The sequence below is a fragment of the Ananas comosus genome, unplaced genomic scaffold, assembly GCF_001540865.1.
Source record: "Ananas comosus cultivar F153 unplaced genomic scaffold, ASM154086v1, whole genome shotgun sequence".
NCBI lineage: Eukaryota > Viridiplantae > Streptophyta > Magnoliopsida > Poales > Bromeliaceae > Ananas > Ananas comosus.
The window spans coordinates 20533-34982 of NW_017893373.1; the positions used below are offsets into that span (position 1 = coordinate 20533).

The following is a 14450-nucleotide window of genomic DNA, read 5'->3' on the forward strand; positions in this document are numbered from 1 at the left end:
GGCACGCGAGGGGGCCAGTGTAGTGCCCTTGGACCAGTGTAGTGTCCGCAGGCGGTCTCGGGGTAGGTGAATAGCTAGCCACCTCTCCTATGAGACTTAGAGACGTGAGACTGTGAGCGAACCTTGCGTTCGCCGAGAGATTGGGTAATCAGATAAGTGACCTTGTTGTTGAACATGGTAGTATGATAGCCAGCCTTTTGTTATGAGTTTCATGCATGCATCTTACTGGATTGAGGCATTGATAGATTATAGTTGCTTATTGCTGTATCGCTTTCAGTTTCTTATATCTATCTATCTGCATATCTATCTGTGCCTGCTTAAGACCTAGTGGGGAGATCGGCGGAGTCGGCGGCCGAACCCACTGGGAACTATTCGTAGTTCTCACTCCACCACATTGCAGGTCCGAGCTCGAGCGTCCCGGGAGAGGATCGCGACAAGGGCGTAGCGCCCTAGTGGTTTATGTTTTAGTTAGCTCTCCTCCTTTCGCATTAGCCCTACCCTGTATTTATGTTTGAGCGTAGATGATGTATAGGGTGAGGTTGAGAGAATTGTGTATACATTGTACAGTTTTAAAAGAATACAAGTTGTAATAAATGTATAAAGTTAAACAGATCAATAGATAAGTACATCTCTCTTTTATCACTTGTACGCCTTACATGTGTTGCTTGCTCTTGAATGATAGGCACTGATTGTGCTCTCGCGGTTGTTAAATGATTGTGTATGTATTCAAGTTTGTTTTCCTGGGAACTTGTGGTACACAATCTTGTTGTTGGCGCCTGGGGCGAACAGGGTAGGTGCTGTCCGTTCGGCGGTCCATTCGCCGCGCCCGAACCGTGCCAAATTGGTAGCGGCCTCGGGGCGGGGGCGTGACAGTTGTGGTATCAGAGCAAGTAAGAGCAAGCGAAAGACAGAGAGAGTCTAGGGCTGACCTAGGGGACTCTAGAATGGTAAACCATAAGGTTATAGGTGCGTGAGTGCGACGTGAACCTATGACGCGACGGAAGTTGATCGATTGGGTCGAAGTGGGGTNAACCATAAGGTTATAGGTGCGTGAGTGCGACGTGAACCTATGACGCGACGGAAGTTGATCGATTGGGTCGAAGTGGGGTTGATGCTCTAGTAGTTGCTAGAGATCAATTGAGTGATACTAGTCCTTGGCTTAAGGCGATTGTGTTGGCGGCCGACAACACAATGCCGAGAGTCAAGAACGGGTACACTCGTGAGCTTCCGTCTGATTTGTTTAATTAAGTTGTGTCGTTTCGTAATTGCGAAGAAGTTGTTGGGTTAGGTAATTGACCGATTGTTTGCGTTTCAGGAGCTAATGGCACCGAAGAGACGCTATGTGCGTAGGACTGCTCCGGCACCACCCCCAGGGGTGCCCGAGTCAGCTGTGCCCCCGGCGGCGCCAGAGTCAGCTGGGCCTAGTGAGGTGCAAGAGTTGCGGGCACAGGTTGCTGCATTGGCAGGGCGGTTCGATCGGCTCCAGGAGCTTATGGAGCGTCAGGCTGCGGCGGCGGCTGCGGCAGTCGGACAAGGCTGTGACCCGCCTGCGCCTTCGGTTCGCGCCCCCAATGCGGCCGAGGGTGTGGGTGATGCGCCGGTTCCGGTGGCGGCGCAACCCCCACCGGTGGATATTCCTCCTGCGGCGTCGAGGTCTCCTACGCCTAGAGCGGCGGCTGAGGAGGCGGAGCGAGAGCGTGGCTACACGGCTCTCACAAGGTTTACGAAGTTCCACCCGCCTACGTTCGACGGAGAAGTGATAGATCCTTGGACGGTGGAGACATGGTTGGCCTCGATGGAGACCCTGTTCGAGGATATCTATACAGAGGAGCGGGACAAGGTTAATTTGGCCGCTCATTGCTTTGATAAGCGGGCCAGGGTGTGGTGGAAGAGAGTAAAGCAGGATCGATCTCCGGATCTTCCCCCGATCGATTGGGAGGAGTTCCGAAGATTGATGTTCGCGGAGTACTTTCCCGATAGCGATAAGAGAAAGATGCGGGAAGACTTCAGGAAGCTTAAGCAAGGCAACCGCACAGTTCGGGAGTATGAGCGGGAGTTCACACATCTTTTGAACTGCGTCCCGGACGTGGCGACAACGGAGCAAGACCGAGCAGATTGCTTCGTGAGAGGACTCCGACCCGGCGTGTTTCGGATGGTGCATGCCTTCAAGTTTCATACTTTTGCGGAGGCTTTGGACCGCGCCTTATGGGTCGAGCACGGGAACGCCTGCGAGCGTGAGGACCGTGAGGCGTTCGAGAAGGATAAAGGGAAGAAGCGACCGGGCGGTGGTTCGGGGGGACAGTCGAGTTCGAGAAGGCCCCCGAAGTATCCACGATCGCAACCGAAGGGCCGTGGAGCGCAGCGATGTATCTTTTGCGGCGGTGACCATCGACCCAGTATGTGTGATCAGCGCCGAGGAAAGTGTTTTAGATGCGGGCAAGCAGGGCACATCGCACGCGACTGCCCTCAAGGAGGGGCTTTACCTGCTCAGTCTGTTGCATCGGCCCCGGCAATTCCGGCTCGTTATGCCATGCCACCTGCTGCGGCGTCGGCTGGGCGTGCGGCGGCACCACGTCAACCTGAACCTGCACGATCGGCTCCGAGTGGAAGGATGTATGCCGCTCAAGTGCAAGAAGAGGAGCCCGTTGAAGCCGAGGAGCGCAACGTAGTGGCAGGTATGGTTTTGGTTAATGGTGTTCGAGCAAGAGCTCTTTTTGATACTGGCGCGTCTCACTCCTTCATTAACCGATCGTTTGCACAAGTGCATGATATTGAGATTAGTCTCGGGGAGAGTGTGTGGCGTGTAGAAGGACCCGGACGAGCCTTCCTTGTTAGGAAGCGGTGTTTGGCGTGCCCAGTACAAGTAGGTGACTGGATTATGCCGGTCGACCTGTTGGTGCTAAAGAGGTTAAAGGAGTTCGATGTCATTTTAGGCATGGACTGGCTCTCGAAGTATTATGTGTCTATCGACTGCAAGACTAGAGTGATCACATTTCGGGAGCCGGGACACGAGGAGTTCATGTATCGAGCTTGCAAGAGTTCGTGCTTCGCCGCGACGGTGTCGGCGACAAGAGCGAGGAAGCTAGTCAATAGCGGTTGCATGGCTTACTTGGCGACCGTTATGGAAGTCGACCGAGTAGTGCCGGCTCTGGAGGAGTTGGAGGTTGTGCGAGAGTTTCCGAATGTGTTTCCGGCAGAGCTACCGGGGATGCCGCCGGACCGGAAAATCGAGTTCATGATAGACTTGCTTCCCGGGACTGCGCCGATATCTAAGGCCCCGTATCGCATGGCACCAGCTGAGTTAAGGGAGTTGAGGGATCAGTTGCAGGATCTTCTCGACAAGCAGTTCATTAGGCCGAGTGTGTCACCGTGGGGAGCCCCGGTATTGTTCGTGCGCAAAAAGGATGGATCTTTTCGACTTTGCGTGGATTACCGCGAGTTGAATAAGGTCACTGTGAAGAACAAGTACCCGTTACCCCGCATCGATGACTTGTTTGATCAGTTACAGGGGTCGCGAGTGTACTCGAAGATTGACCTTCAATCCGGATACCATCAGTTGAAGATTAAGCCAGAGGATGTTTCGAAGACCGCGTTTCGCACGCGGTACGGGCACTACGAGTTTACCGTGATGCCGTTTGGGCTTACAAATGCCCCGGCTGCATTCATGAGCCTGATGAACCGAGTGTTCAAGGAGTGCTTAGACCGATTTGTCGTAGTCTTTATAGACGACATCTTGGTCTATTCGCGTGACGAGGAGGAGCATGCGGAGCATTTGCGTACCGTACTTCAAATCCTTCGGGAGAAGAAGCTGTACGCAAAGCTGAAGAAGTGTGACTTCTGGCTCCGGGAAGTTGCTTTTCTCGGGCATGTTGTTTCCGAGGGCGGTGTTTCTGTTGACCCGAGGAGAGTAGAGGCTATTGAGAATTGGCCACGCCCAACGAATGTTGCTGAGGTCCGAAGTTTTGTGGGCCTGGCAGGTTATTACCGACGGTTTGTGGAGGGTTTCTCGAAGATCGTAACTCCACTCACCCGTTTGACGCAGAAAGGCACCAGATTTGTTTGGAGCGACGAGTGTGACCGGAGTTTTAAGGAGCTGAAGGAAAGATTAACTTCAACTCCAGTACTCGCCTTACCGGTGCAGGGTGATGATTATGTGGTGTATAGTGATGCATCCTATCTGGGTTTGGGTTGTGTGCTGATGCAAGGCGGGAGGGTCATTGCTTATGCATCCCGTCAGTTGAAAAGCCATGAGAAGAACTACCCCATACATGATTTGGAATTGGCGGCGGTGATCTTTGCTTTGAAGCTTTGGAGACACTATCTATATGGCGCTCATTGCGAGATCTACACCGACCATAAGAGTTTGAAATACTTGTTCACCCAGAAGGAGCTGAACATGCGGCAACGGCGGTGGTTGGAGTTGCTTAAGGATTACGATGTTGATATCCTCTACCACCCCGGAAAAGCGAACGTGGTCGCGGATGCACTTAGTCGGAAGTCGGCGGAGAACCTCGCTCTGTGGATTACCAATCAGACGCCCCTACAGTTGCAAATGGGGAGAATGGATCTTGAGGTGGTGGCTCCGGAAATTCCGACTAGGTTGATGACGTTGGTGGTCCAACCCACTTTGTTGGAGAGGATCAAGGATTTACAATCTGCGGACCCGAATCTCCAGAAGGTGCGGCACAATGTTGAAAGTGGCCGTGGCGGCGATTTCAGTGTGGATGCTAGTGGTGCACTACGGTTTCGAAACCGGTGGTGTGTGCCAGATGATGAGGAGCTTCGCAAGTTGATTTTATAGGAAGCGCATTGGTCTCCTTATGTCGACCACCCGGGCGGCACCAAGATGTTTCACGAGCTGAAGACACTATACTGGTGGCCGGGAATGAAGACTGATATTGGGCGCTTCGTAGCGAAGTGTCTAGTATGCCAACAGGTGAAGGCGGAGCGCCGGTTTCCAGCGGGGAAGCTGCAAAGTTTATCTATTCCCGTCTGGAAATGGGATGACATATCGATGGATTTCATCGTCGGCTTACCTCGTTCGACGGGTGGCCACGACGCGATTTGGGTAATTGTGGATCGCTTGACGAAATCAGCGCACTTTCTGCCGATCCACAATACTTGGGCAGGTGATAAGCTCGCGCAAGTATACCTCGACGAGATTGTGAGGTTACATGGGGTGCCGAAGTCGATTGTATCAGATCGAGACCCCAAGTTCACTTCACACTTTTGGAGAAGCCTGCAGGAAGCCCTTGGCACGCGACTCGAGTTCAGTACCGCCTTTCATCCTCAGACTGATGGGCAGACAGAGAGAACCATTCAGACCCTGGAGGATATGTTGCGGGCGTGTGCCATTGATTACAAGGGGAGTTGGTGTAAGCACCTGCCGATGGCCGAGTTCGCCTACAACAATAGTTATCACGCGAGTGTGGGGATGGCACCGTTCGAGGCTCTTTATGGGCGGAAGTGCCGATCTCCCATTCATTGGAGTGATGTGGGCGAGCGGGCGGAATTCGGTCCCGACGTGTTGCGAGAGGCGGAGGAGAAAGTCCACCTTGCTCGCAAGAGATTGCTCACGGCGCAATCTCGACAGAAGAGTTATTCGGATAAGCGCCGTAGAGACTTGGAATTCGCGGTGGGTGACCGCGTCTTCTTGAAAGTTTCGCCGATGAGAGGCGTGAAAAGGTTTGGGGTGCGAGGGAAGTTGAGTCCTCGTTATATTGGCCCCTACGATCTTGGAGCGGATTGGGACGGTGGCTTACCGGCTTGTGTTGCCACCCAAGCTTGCGGGTGTGCACAATGTGTTCCACGTCTCCAATCTCCGCAAGTACGTACATGATCCTGAGCACGTCTTGGTCTACGAGCCGCCGGAACTGCAAGAAGACATGAGCTACAAGGAGTTTCCGGTGGAGATTCTAGCTCGGGAAGTGCGCAAGTTGAGAAGTCGTGAAATTCCCTATGTTCGAGTCCGGTGGAGCAATCATGGTGATCGCGAAGCCACCTGGGAGCTCGAGGAGGAGATGAGAGCGAATCATCCTCACTTATTTGAGGACTGAGCTAAGGTATGAGTTTAGAGTTTAAATTCTGGACGAATTTAATGTCGTTGAGTTCGTTTCGAGGACGAAACTCTTTTATGGTGGGGAGAATGTAAGGGAAGTGAATTCTCGAAATCCGAGGATTAGACTTCGCTAAGAATCGACTGATTGTCGAGCGTGTAAGCCTCGGAAAGTCCGAAGGTGATCACAATGCATAAGGTGCATTGAGGAGGTGTCCGCGAGAGCCCCAGTGAAAAAGCTGCACTGGAGCAGAAATGCTCTCGGGGACCGGTCCCTAGCAGGGAGGGACCGGTCCCATCAGGCTGGGCTGCGAGGGTCTCTGATGAGACCGGTCCCTGGCCGGCAGGGACCGGTTCCCGAATGTTGGCCCAGCGTGAGGAGCCGAAATTTGGCTAAGTCCCAGAGGTATTGCTCTCGGGAACCGGTCTCTCGGACAAGGACCGGTCTCCCGGGGACCGGTCTCTCAGGCAAGGACCGGTTCCCGAACGCGAAATCCCCTCTGCCTTGTTGTGCAGCTTTCGGGGACCGGTCTCCCCGAGCAGGGACCAGTCCCTCACTGCGAAAATGGCCCAGGGAGGGCTGTTTCAGGAAATGAAAAGTTGAGGGGGCTAGTTGCAAAATGGCCTATATGAGGGCTTGGGGACCCCTCTCTCTCCCTCAGTTGCTCTCTCCCTCTCTCACACTCTTCCTCTCTCTCTCTCTGGAAAGGAAAAGAAGAAAAAGGAGAAGAAGAAGAAGGAGAGGAAGGAAAAGAAGGAGAAAGAGAAGGAGAAGACTAAGAAGAAGGAGAAGATCATCTTCTTCTCCCCCTCTTCAAGCTTGGAGCTTGGTATTGAGGTAAACCTCAAACACTTTAATGGTGGATTTTGGAAGTTAGGGTTTTATAGCTTGGAATTGGTTCAAATGGAATCTATTGAAGCTAGGGAGAAGGTTCGAGCTCGAAATCGAAGCTCGCACCGCGGATTTCTCCAGTATTGAGATCTAGGGCTCAGAAATGGGATTTTGGCAAATCTAGGGTTTTGATCTAATTTGATGGGTCGCAAACCTAATTGCTAGGTCTCTGAACGCGTCGGCGAAGACGGTTCGTCGATCCGTCGAGTGGGTGCGGAGTTATCGCCGAGAAGACCTTCGGAGCTTCGTTTTCGCCTAGAAGGCCAACGAGGCGTCGAAACGTCGGCGAATCGCAATCGAAGAGTCGCGGCATCACCACGAGGTGGGGGAGTGCCATCCCGAAGCAGTCGGGCTACTCTTTATGTCTGAGTATCATTATCGATTATTTACATATTGTGATATAGTATTATAGGGTGTTACATGTGATTGTGCATATCCTTGCATGCTAGTGATGTTTAGGTTGTGGATACCATGAATGAAAACCTAGTATGCATGAGTTGAATACTATGAGATAGTTCGCCCTATATATGATGAATATGTTTATGTGAATATGAACCTAGTGTATTGGAAACTAGTGTATCAAGAACTTGTCAAGAGAACGAGTGGCATCTAGTTAACCCTAAACATTGAACGAGTGGCATTAAATAGTGCAAGAGTGGCATGAGAACACTAGTATAGTTGAGATACTATGTTGCTATCACCCCTGGTTGGATAGGGTGTTCCCAGTTCATGAGATTGGATCGAGCTCACTTAGCCTGTCTGCACCTGTGGAGGTAGCTCCTCACAGGTAGTGCACTCCGGAGTTTGGCACGCGAGGGGGCCAGTGTAGTGCCCTTGGACCAGTGTAGTGTCCGCAGGCGGTCTCGGGGTAGGTGAATAGCTAGCCACCTCCCCTATGAGACTTAGAGACGTGAGACTGTGAGCGAACCTTGCGTTCGCCGAGAGATTGGGTAACCAGATGAGTGACTTTGTTGTTGATCATGGTAGTGTGATAGTCAGCTTTCTTGCTATGAGTTCCATGCATGCATTACACTGGATTGAGGCATTGATAGATTATAGTTGCTCATTACTTTTACTGCTTTCAGTTTTATATATCTATCTATCTGCATATCTATCTGTGCCTGCTTAAGACCTAGTGGGGAGATCGGCGGAGTCGGCGGCCGAACCCACTGGGAACTATTCGTAGTTCTTACTCCACCATATTGCAGGTCCGAGTTCGAGCGTCCCCGGTGAGGATCGCGGCAAGGGCGTAGCGCCCTAGTGACATTAGTAGAGGTTTACTTTCCTAATGCATTAGTTGTACCCTGTACTATTTTGAGAGTAGTTGGATGTATAGGGTGAGGTTGAGAGGATTGTATATACATTGTATAGTTTTGAAAGAAACTAAGTTGTAATAATTGTATAAAGTTAAATGGATCAATAGATAAGTACATCTCTCTTTTATCACTTGTAGGTCTTACATGTGTTGCTTGTTCTTGTTTGTTTAGCACTGTTTGTGCTCTCGCTATCATTGTTTGATCATGTATGTAAACGAGTGTATTTCCTGGGAACTTGTGTACATGATCTCGTCGCTTGAGCCTTGGGCGGACAGGGGAGACTCTGTCCGTTCGGCGTCCGTTCGCCGCGCTCGATCCGGACCAAATTGGTAGCGGGCTCGGGGCGGGGGGTGTGACAATTATGTTGACTTTTTGGTTCTCTTTTCTAGGGACGTGTGGTGGAGGTGTATGGTCCAGAAGCTTCAGGCAAAACGACTCTTGCTCTTCATGTTATTGCTGAAGCACAAAATTATGGTGGTAATATCTGGAATGCAGTAACTATGTCCATATTCCTCTCCCTTTTTTATATTTTTGCTAACAATTAACTGGGCAGAATAACAGATTGAAAGAATACAATAATTTGTTAGGTCCTTTGATCTCAAGTGTATAAGTTGATGTATCGATTGAGAGAAATTTTAAGTGTTTACGCAACATGAGAAAGACAATAATTGAAAGTGTGAATCCTGTAGGAAGCAAATGAAGTTCAATCATCCACTCTATAACAGCTCTCCAATATGACATGGGTGCTATCTTCTACTTTCAGTTCCAATATGGTCAGATTTTAGTTCAACTAAATGTATTATAATTAAAAATTTTATTTTTTTCTCAAATAATGTTTGATGGTACTTGTCAATTGTAAAACAATATTAGATTGGCATAACACAACTCAAAAGGTAAGAACACTCTTGGGAAGAAACAAACATTTATTACAAGCTGTCAACTTGATGCTAGCTTTTGATAACTTGGTGCCAGATTTTTGGGAAAAGCCAAACCACTCTATACATGGGTTTCCTGTGGAACCTACAGGTCAAGCTGGTTGGATCTTTATCTATCTTCAATTGACGGTTTAAGCTCATATTATGTTGTAACGGAGCTGAAAGGTTCCATCTAGATAAAAATTGTGGAGGGAGAAGGATGATAACTTCTGATGTATTGGAGTTGCCTTTCAATCCCCATGTGCCTATAACTTTGTACTTTCAGAAGAACAATATATAAAGAAGTATAAAATCTTCTTGTGCTTTTGTCTTTTTTAAAAACATTTTAAATTATATTGAATGGTTCTATGTGTGAGCTTCTATATTTGATTCATATTCTTATTCTGTACTTATTGACCTCTATTGCTTTCTTGTCATATTTCTAGGTTATCGTGCCTTTGAGCATGCTCTAGATCCAGCACTGGCAGAGTCCATTGGTGTAAAAACTGACAATTTACTCCTTTCTAGCCCGATTCTGGTGAGCAGGCACTTAGTCTTGTCGATATCCGGATTCGTAGTGGTTCTGTTGATGTCGTGGTTGTAGACAGTGTAAGTCCCTTAATGCTGTTTTCTTCTCTTTTATTATGGGCTGGTTTTCATTTTGTTTCGTCAAATATTTTTCACTTTCTACTTATATGTTGTGATTAATATTCACCCCATTTGGCTCACCATTCTTGGATTGCTTCTGTGTAATTTAATTAGTATTGTATAGAGTTTGCTTCTTATATTTATCTAGTATGAGCTTAAAAGCGTTAATATTGTGCTTGGTGAGAAAGCCACAATGAGTTTGTTACTTGAAAACTAACGATGGTGAAATGAAGTGCATCCTAAAATAACCGTGATAAAATGGCAAAATCATTGGACATTAGAATGATTGGAATATCCTCAAGCTAACAAACTGAGACAATTCCAGTTGTATGGCAGAATGATACTTGATTCAGCTGATCTCTCTTAGTATCAGGTTGAGGCTGAGTTGCCAAAGTTTGAGAATTGGCTCTAAGGCTCTCCTATAATCCTAAACGTATGTGAATCATCAAGCAGTAGTGAAAAGCTATGCGAATAAATTATACTAGTTTTAGTGGGCTTCATCTGACTAACTACTTGGAGGCAAAGATGGCATGGGTCACCCATTCTGTTCATTGTATGAATTGTTTTTCAAATTTGATGTCTGTTCTTACTAAATTTGATGGGACCATTTGATTCATATTTACTTCAATTGGAGAAATGAAAACAAAGTTAGAAAGTTATTTTTCCATGGAAAAGGGGTTAAAGGATTCTATGCTGAATCATGTCAGTGTGACTGCTTTGTGCCACTGGCACAAAGGGGTATGCTGACATTAGCTTGGTGCCGGTATGCTCTACAGTGCTTGTGGATTACTAGCACAGCGATCCTTGTTTGGAGGAAATATTTGGTTAGTCAGATGGTGAAGAAATAAGTCTCTTACGAAGTCTGTTTTTAACTTTCTTACTGCTGTTCGCTTCTTATGCCTAACACTGTTTAATCCGTGGTATGCGATGCGTGATGAAATTTACTTACTCTCGCTGAGGCAGCATATGTGCTGCCTATTGTTCTGTTCCTTATAAGAGATTTAGTTCATTCTTTTTTCCACATTACATGCGCTACGGAATAATCTGTTTTTTCTATAGTTATCTGCATAACCTTGAACCTTTTGTTTACCCAAACTATGGAATGACAGGTAGCAGCACTTGTCCCTAAAAGTGAACTGGATGGTGAGAAGGGAGATGCACGTGATGGGAGATGCACACGTGGCCCTCCATGCTAGGTTGATGAGTCAAGCTCTTCGCAAACTGAGCCATTCTCTCTCTCTTTCCCAGACAATTTTGCTATTTATAAATCAGGTATCTAAGTGTATATATATTGTTCAAAGTTCATTTGGTTGGTTCTCTCACTCTTCGAATTGTTGTTACAAGGGTCATAGGCCCGAAGCACGAACAGCAGAACTTTACCCATTAAGCGTATGAATGCATATATAAATGCTTTATGATATCCACATTTAATCTTTACTTGTGTGCCTACACTTACCATAGACTTCTTTGTGAAGGATTTTATAGGTTGGCGGATTTCGTAATGTTGAATGGAGTCTTGAAGAATTGATTGCGATTGTTTGAAGAAAAGATTCAAATTGGAGAACAAAGACTCATTCGGAAAGCTCGACACTTCAGGTATGAAGAATAGATGATTTATGGTGAAGATGTTTAGTTGTAATAAGTTCAGAAGGCTTAGATTGCTTTAAAACTATTTTACTGAACTTTTATGTGTTCTGGGACCGGTCCCTGAGGTTGAGAGACCGGTTCCCCTAAGGTCCTCACTGCATGAACGTTGAGGCAACCGGTCCCCTGAGATGAGAGACCGGTTCCCGAACGTTGGTATTTCTGTCGCGCAGCGAGGGACCGGTCTCTGGCTTGAGAGACCGGTTCCCGAACGTTGTGATCTTTGTCACGCAGCGAGGGACCGGTCCCTCACTTGAGAGACCGGTCTCTCACAGACCGGTCTCCTTGAGAAGACCGGTCTCTGAGGACGACACATGTTTTTAAAAAAGGACTTTTTGCAATCCTAGTCTACTTCAAGTCTTTTAAACATATAAATAAGCGATGGGGGTCATCTTAAAGTTTAAGGCTTTAAATTTCTACTCATTCAAAATTCTAGAAACTTATTTTTTCCGTTCCTATGATTCTATTCCTATAACTAGTTTCTAACAATCAACGATCGACTTGATTCTTCGTTTTTACTTGAGAACTCATACGAGAATCTAGTAGATGCTTGATTAAGAGGTAGACCCTCATCGCTTATGGGATTCAAAGATTAAATCACCACAAATCTTCGATTCTACAAGCTCCGGAAGGAGGTTCGGCGCGTGGATCTCGCGTGAAGCCGAGGATTCGGTGGACGCTTCGAGGAGTTGAGGCATTGACGCTGCAAGGAGTTGCGGCAGGATCGGTTGGAGGATTCCTATCGATCGAGGACCGGCGAAGATCACCATCAACGGGAATTCGGTAAATTGAGTCGTGTATTTTTGTCAAAATCACTTGTACTTAAGTTTTCTTAGTGGATTTTCTTCGCGTGATCGGTCCCGTGGGTTTTTCACTCCGGTTTGGAGTTTTTCCACGTTAAATTCTCGGTGTTCTATTTTATTTTCCGCTAGTTTGTTTTATTTGCATCGAGATTTTTGAGTTTGCCGTTTTTACACCTATTCACCCCTCTCTAGGTGTTACTTGCCTTTTAGATCCCCGGGATCCATATCTTTCATTCTTCACTTGTTAGCATTTCATTTTTACATTGAGTTCCTCTTCTTCATTTAAGAATGAAAATAACCATTTACAATTCACTTGAAACTCTAAATGATTATTGACTCAACGCTTTGTTTAACAAAAATGTATGTAATCGTTCAAATTGGAAATCTTTAATTTACTCTTAGATGTAACTATTGAGAATTGGCTTCGATGAGTATTCTTTTCTCACATGAAGTGGTTAGTTGGCTTGCGCCCTAAGATAAAGAGAAGTTGTATCATAAAGGGTAGTTGTATCATAAATTTGTATTTTACACGAAGAATCCAGTTTCATGATACTTTAATATTATGCCACACTATTTGCCAAATATAATAGGCAATAAGTCAGTAATTTCTTGACGAGGGGCTGTGTGCTTTGTCGAACTAATTTCTTACCAAGATTTGCATATTATTTGGATTATTGGTTTTACTTAGGTGAGGTCAAAGGTGAGCGCGTTTGGTGGATCTGGAGGGCCAACTGAAGTTACCTCTGGGGGTAATGCGTTGAAATTTTACGCGTCTATCCGCCTGAATATCAAACGAATTGGCTTGGTTAAAAAGGGTGAAGAGGTAAGCAACTACTACATTGTAAATATTTACATCTTGCTATTACCTTTAATTTGGCATTGAGCCAATGTAACTCAATTGCATTTAGTACATTTATAGATGCTTTTTTTTTTCCCTACTTTCAGACGGTAGGTAGCCAAGTTCTGGTGAAGATTGTGAAGAATAAACACGCCCCACCATTTAAGACTGCTCAGTTTGAGCTCGAATTTGGAAAAGGGATATGCCGCGACTCAGAAATAATTGACCTGGCTCTCAAGCAAAACTTCATAACGAAAGCTGGCGGTGCTTTCTACAATTTCAATGGCCAGAGTTTTTGTGGGAAAGATGCCATTAAACGCTATTTTGCTGAGAATGAAGGTGTTCGGGATGAGGTCATGACGAAGTTAAAAGAGAAATTAATGCAAAACGACACAGAGAAGAAGCATGATTCGGGAAGTGAAACAGCGGAGAATGTTTCTGAAGAGATTGTTGCTTTCGATACAACGGACAAGGAAATTGTTGCTGCAGTTGAGGCATGACATAGCACACCAAATGTCGCATTCAGTGGTACAAAGTTAGAAAGGCCAACTTGAAATGCAGATTTAGAAGATGATAATCTATCTAATTTGGACTTTTTAGATGAGGATCTGCGGAGAGCAGTTTCCAAGCGAGATGCTGGCCGGTTAGAGAGAATTTATTCTCTGATCATTGTTTTGGGCATGTATAATTGTCTTTGTACCGGAAGGCAGCGAGAAGTGATGGAAAGAAAAGGGCTAAGTAGCCCTAGTATGACTTGGGTGCCTCTGGTGTATCCTGAAGCTAAAGTTTATTCGAGTTATGAGTTATGACCTTTATATTTTTCAGAAATTTGATATGATGATTTTTATTTGGTAATTTCGGACTGATTTTATGACTTCTTTTTGATTGATCCAGAACAGCTGGAGCTGCGGAAATTGAAGTGTGAAGCAAGAGTTTCAACCATGCGGTGTTTGTTATTTTTTGGCTATATTTTGAACAAATATTTTTTGTTAAAACTTATGTTCGAAATTTAATTTGAATACTGAGATTGTAATTTGAGAGTTGAGACTATTTGTTATACAAATTATTAATGCTTTTTGGTTATTACTATACTTTAATATTTCAATTTATTGTAGTATTTAGTTGTGAATTAAGTATTTTAATATTAATTGTAATTGCCGCTATAAGCTTTATTTATCAATTATTTAGTATATTTGTTGTGGCAATTATAATTAATTATAGCGGCATTTATAATAGTTGTTATTATATAGTATTTAGCGGCATTTATAATAGTTGTTATTGCATACTATTTAGCTGCATTTATAATAGTTGTTATTGTATAATATTTAGCGGCATTTATT

General features: G+C 45.9%; 1 pseudogene; it reads left to right on the plus strand.

Moving 5' to 3' along the window:
* The first annotated feature begins 2152 nt into the window (after positions 1 to 2152).
* LOC109705808 lies at positions 2153 to 13659 on the plus strand (annotated as a pseudogene).
* Positions 13660 to 14450: the final 791 nt, after the last annotated feature.